Raw genomic sequence first — 6000 nt, 5'->3', positions numbered from 1 at the left:
GAGGGGGCAATGCTAGCTAGCTTATATAGTCTATCAACAGATTTGAGACATTCTGTGATTATTCTACAGGTTTTGTCCAGTGCTGCATTCATCTACTTCGCGTGGGCAGATTAGGGAAGGCGTACTCAGCAGTTCAATAAGTTGTTTCACTTAATATTGTGTCACAGTTTTATTGTACTAATAATTAGATTTTGTAAGTCAAAAATGCTAGATGCTATTGGAGCAGAACTTCCACAGTCTCTCATCACTTGTTATGCCGGCTAGTGATGCTGGGAATGGCAGTCTAATAATATTGGGGAAACTACTGTTGCACACTCTGATGTAAGTGTTTGTGGTAAAGGATATACTTTGCCTGTAAAAGGTCCCATGTTCAATCCTTGACATCCCCAGTTAGAAAAGATTCCTATTGGAAAACTCTCAAAAACTTTCTTGCATGTCAGTTCCAGATTTCAGAAGGAAAGACATCCTCAACAGTCCTGCTTCAACGCTAATGAGTGCATCAACACTGCAGAATTAAGGCAGTTCCACTGTTTGATGGATGAAAGTTTCACATAACTTTAATGTCTATGGTTCAATGGCATGAGATCTTGTAGTTTTACCAGATTGTTTGCCTTTCCTGCAAAATAGTCCTGCAGACTACAATCCCCCTGATTCCATAGGATTGAGCCATGACATCATTTCTGCCACCAAACTCAGAGCAAGTGGTGTTAAACTGCATTAATTTACAGTATTGATGTATATCCATTGTTGAAAGATGCGGCATTTGTGTTGCATCATTTCTGCCACCAAACTCAGAGCAACAGCCAGCCACTTTTGGCTTGCTTTTATGTAGTGTCCAAACTTTGGAAGCTATCTACATCTAGTAAATAAAATTAGCAGGTTATCCTGCTCATTACTATTTTCTGAAGCTTCAGTCAAGTGTGAATTGCAACAGGAAAATTGTTAAATAATATCTGCTTTGCAATAGTTAAATCTTTGCCTAAATATCTTATTTTTCATAGTAAGTTGCTTAGTATGGCTTCCTCTTTTGGGGTTCCCATCTGCACTAAGGATAGGCAACTTCAATGGCTTCTAGGGGCAATTTCCTAGCCTTTGGAATTGCTATTGGTCATAGCACTAGCCCCTAATGAAATTGGACTTCAGGAATACCCTTTACTTTATGGGTTTTTAAACTAAGACAAGCTATGGAAGGGGGGGGGGGATCCATCATGGCATAAATAAAATTCTATTTCTGGAGTACAGTTCTTCATTTTCTTAGACATATGGACATGGGATACGCCAGAGCCATGCCAGATATCAGCAGTTTTAAAGGCTGAGCATGTTTTATTTATGGATTAGTTCTACCATTACATCCATCAAACAGTAACAATGTCTTTTCTATCAGAAACAGCTGCTTTTCATGACTTCTTTCTGTCTCCTGGGTCAAGACACCAAAAATATTCTGATGTCATGGCAGATATTTTCCCAGCTTCTAATTTTCACAGAAAGGAACAAAGAAATGCTTCATGAGAGAAGGGTTTCTTGGAAACTATTCTGACATGTATAGACAGCAAGCAATTTATGGGGGGAAATATATAATCAAGAAGTCATTGCAGAGGCAGGAGGAACATGCTGAGGACTCAAGCAATCTGCCATGGTAAGTATTTCTCAGAGTTTCTGAACTTTTTTCTTATTTGCAGGAAGGAGAAACAAAAGCAGTCATGCTAAAGAAAATAAAATTGACTATTTTTAAAACTTTAAATAATAAAATTGATGCTCAAATTTTGCTTGATTTTCTACTAATGCGAGTTGACTTTGGTCCAGGCTAATCAAAGGACTTTATTTCCCTGTATGAATCTGTTAGCCATCAAGGTCTTTGAGAGAGAGCTTTTTCTTTGTCCTGCTACTATTTCGGACTCATTTGGTGAGAATGAGGGAGAGAGACTTCTCAGTGGTTGCTCCCAGGCTTCAAAACCTTCTTCTTAGAGAAGCTGGGATGGCTCTCTATTCTTTCAAACTTTCAGGAATTAATTGTGATGGATTTTTAATTTTGTACTGCTTTGCTGATTTTTAAAAAACGTTTTAACTAAATAATTTTAACTTTATAGATTGTTCCATTATTTTTCATTTTTAAAAAATAATAATTCTCTTAGTTGTTGTTGGTTTTTCGGGCTATATGACCATGTTCTAGAAGTATTATCTCCTGACGTTTCGCCTGCATCTATGGCAGGCATCCTCAGAGGTTTCTCTTCCTCCCTGCTGTCCGTTGTTCCTTATTTTTCATGTCTTATTTAGATTGCAAGACTCAGAGTATGGAAATGTCCGCAGTTATGCAAATCGACACAAATTCCTGAAATATATCCCTAGTGGATACTGGGATCATAGAGATTAGAAATATATATATAAAAAACATCAGTGAGATATCTTACTGATGTTTTTGCATCAGAAATATGTTTTTGCATATTTCCAATTTGTATTATTTTAATCTTTTATAAGCTACCTTGAGTTCTCTTATTGGGGGAAAGGGAGGATATAAATTAATTTTTTTTTTAAAAAAAAGAAAATACTACAAGTTTGTGGAACATATGATGATTGTTTGCATAAATGGACCAGTTTGGGACTTTGTGGAGTCGGATTGTTTCTGAGTATTGGAAATATTTATTTTCAAGAAGACATCCCTACATGACCTTAAAAATTGGATCAGTAACTGTATGGTAATTATGACCTCGCAGCAAATATCCTCTTGAGGTTCCCCCCCCTCCACCTTCCCCCCCCCCCCAGGTGTCAGGAGCGACTTGAGAAACTGCAAGTTGCTTCTGGTATGAGTGAATTGGCCATCTACAAAGACATTGCCCAGGGGATGCCCAGATGTCTTGATGTTTTACCATCCTTGTGGTAAAATACCATCCTTCTCTCATGTCCCCACATGAAGCCAGAGCTGACAGAGGGAGCTCATCCACAGTCTCCCTGGATTCGAAACTCTGACCTGTCAGTCTTCAGTCCTCCTCCACCACAGTTTGAAACAGCTTTTACCATCAGGAAATTTTTCCTAATATTCAGGTGGAATCTCTTTTCCCACAGTTTGAATCCATTGCTCCATATCTTGATTGTTGAAATAGCAGAAAACAAGCAAGATTGCTTTTGAAGTAGAACATATGATAGGGTGAGCAACAGTATTATGCATTAAAAAATTAAATCCTATTGAATAAAACAAATAAACCTGTAGACACAAAATCCATTAAATATTTTTAAATAAAAACCCACAAGAACCTAAAAGCACACTACTTTTAGGTTTTCACAAATCCTTGAAAACTTTACATTGTAAACGAACTCTGAATTTCGGGGGTCCCATTAGGTCTGTTTTGACTAGCTCAGCTGTCAACGTTTGTTCATTTAGCTGTTCAGAAGTGTATGCAACAGTGGCAGATTCCAGATGTCATCCTCCTGTGTTTAAACAAATCACTTGGCTTTTCCTTAGCATTATATCTAGCTCTAATGCTTCAACTACCAAAACATTTACATATAACATTTTCCACTCCACTCCTGAATAACAAACGGCCTAGGAAGGCAAATGGACTTGTTAAGAGGTTGGCCTTGTTTTTCAAAGAAGCGCCTAACTCATTTGGAAAAGAACAAGAAACAGGCTGGTTCACTTAGAATTGTGGCTGTTTTTCCTTGAAAGGAATATTTTGTCAGTGGTATTGCCATAGAGTCCCCACAGCAAGGGAAGGCACTTTGTTGGACTCATGATCTGGAAATGCAAAGAGAAAGCAGACTTGCACAAACAATGGTTTAAGGAAGCTGAAATGATGAATCAAATAGGATGGCTTATGTTAAGGTAACCATGTGATTTGGAAAGTTACTTTGGGACTAAAGCTACCATGTCTCTTGCTAGGGATTCTGAGTGTTGTCATTTGGAAAAACAATATTTCCATGTTTTGGGGTGTTCTAAGTTTTCCGGGCTGTTTGGCTATCTTTCAGAAGCATTCTTTCCTGATGTTTCACCTGCATCTGTGGCAGGCATCCTCAGAGATTGTGAGGTCTGTTGGAAATTAAGAAAATTGGATTTATATATCTGTGGAAAGTGCAGGGTGGGAGAAAGAATTCTTATCTGTTTGAGGTAGGTGAAGGGGCAGCTCAACCCATTACACAAAGTAAGCATTTGCAGTATAGTTGACTTTGCCCAGGGGCGCTCTTGAGGGAAAATAGACCTTGACATATGTGAGTTGTAGTTACTGAGATATATAGTTCACCTACAATCAAAGAGCATTCTGAACTCTACCAATGATGGAATTGAACCAAATATGGCACACAGAACTCCCACTATGAACAGAAGATATATATCAGTGATTGGTTGGGGGGGGGGAGGGGGGCGCCAAAATACTGTTTGCTTACCGTTGAAAATTACCTAGGGCCACCTCTGAGTAGGTGTAAATGTTGCAACTGGCCACTTTGATTAGCATGTAATGGCATGGCAGTTTCAAGGTCTGTCTTCTTACTGCCTGGGGTAATCCTTTGTTGGGAGGTGTTAGCTGGCCCTAATTGTTTCTTGTCTGGAATTCCCCTGTTTCGACTGTTGTTCTTTATTTACTGTTATGATTTTAGAGTTTTTTTAATATTGGTAGCCAGATTTTGTTCGTATTAGTGGTTTCTTCCTTTCTGTTGAAATTGTCCACATGCTTGTGGATTTCAATGGCTTCTCTGTATAGACTGACATGGTGGTTGTTAGAGTGGTCCAGCATTTCTGTGTTCTCAAATAATATGCTGTGTCCAGGTTGGTTCATCAGGTGCTCTGCTATGGCTGACTTCTCTGGTTGAAATAGTCTACAGTACCTTTCATGTTCCTTGATTTATGTTTGGGCAATGCTGCATTTGGTGGTCCCTATGTAGACTTGTCCACAGCTGCTTGGTATCCAGTACACTGCTGCAGAGGTGAGAGGATCCCTCTTGTCCTTTCTGGCCATGAAAGCCTTCAACAATACATTTCCATTTTCTGTTTCCAAATAGACAGTTTCTTCTTTACAGAGCTGTCCTAAGAATTAGCCTCTGACAAAGAACTATCATCCTGCCAGAATGACAGAATTGCTGTATACTATAGGATGCCAGCCTAAGCATGGTTTAAAGAACCATAAAGCTGGATGAACAGGCATAATGGAAAATGGAGCAAACACATAAGTCGCCTACTCACAGTCTTCCATACCACGAGGGTGTAGCTGTATTAGCCATTTCAGCAAAATGCAGAATCCCCATTGAACAGCCATTCCTTTATAAATCCAACACAAAATGCCTAAATTACATGATGCCAACCTTTGAAGCTCCACTGGCTTCTTCATCAGGCAAAGGTGTTAAAAATCTTACAGGAGAAGGAAAATAATGCCAATGTTAGAGTCATAAGCCTACACTGTATCAAGATAGTATGCAGGGATATCCATATAGGCAGCAGACATTCCTCATGCTAGCTTTGTGCTCTGGAGACAAATAGATGAAAAGTCCAGAAAATAAAATGTACAATCCATTAACATCAAAGTAAGCAACTCCCTTTGAGATCCAAGCTGTTTCTGTCCTGGGTGAGGGTCTGTGTCCCTGTTTTAGGCAGAAAAATTTGAATCTTCTTTGCCTGTAAGATTTCGAATACCTTTACTGATTAAGAAGTGTACATCATGTACATCATGTGCATTTTTGGTTGGCCCAATAAAGGTATCATTGTTTGTGGGTGTTGGATGTTATTCTACCATAATGGAAATTCTGTTTGAGTATTCAAAAGTGATCTTCCTTTAACCTGTGAGTTGGGAGCAAAGGCATAGTACTTAACCCTGCTCTCATGTACATGTCACAAAGGTTCTCAAGATGTCCATAGTCAGCATGAACATCTGTAAAAAAGAGCTCTTTGCACAAATTTACTTTTCCAGGCAAAGAAAGACAATAAAGTAGGTGCTAAGCATTTAGCCATCCACAAGTATACGCAACAGGGGCAGATTTCTAATGTCACCCTGCCAGAGAAAGCATTGTACAACATGGAGA

The sequence above is a fragment of the Anolis sagrei genome, chromosome 2 (genome assembly GCF_037176765.1).
Source record: "Anolis sagrei isolate rAnoSag1 chromosome 2, rAnoSag1.mat, whole genome shotgun sequence".
Classification (NCBI taxonomy): Eukaryota; Metazoa; Chordata; class Lepidosauria; order Squamata; family Dactyloidae; genus Anolis; species Anolis sagrei.
Note: the sequence above shows the minus strand (reverse complement) of the source record.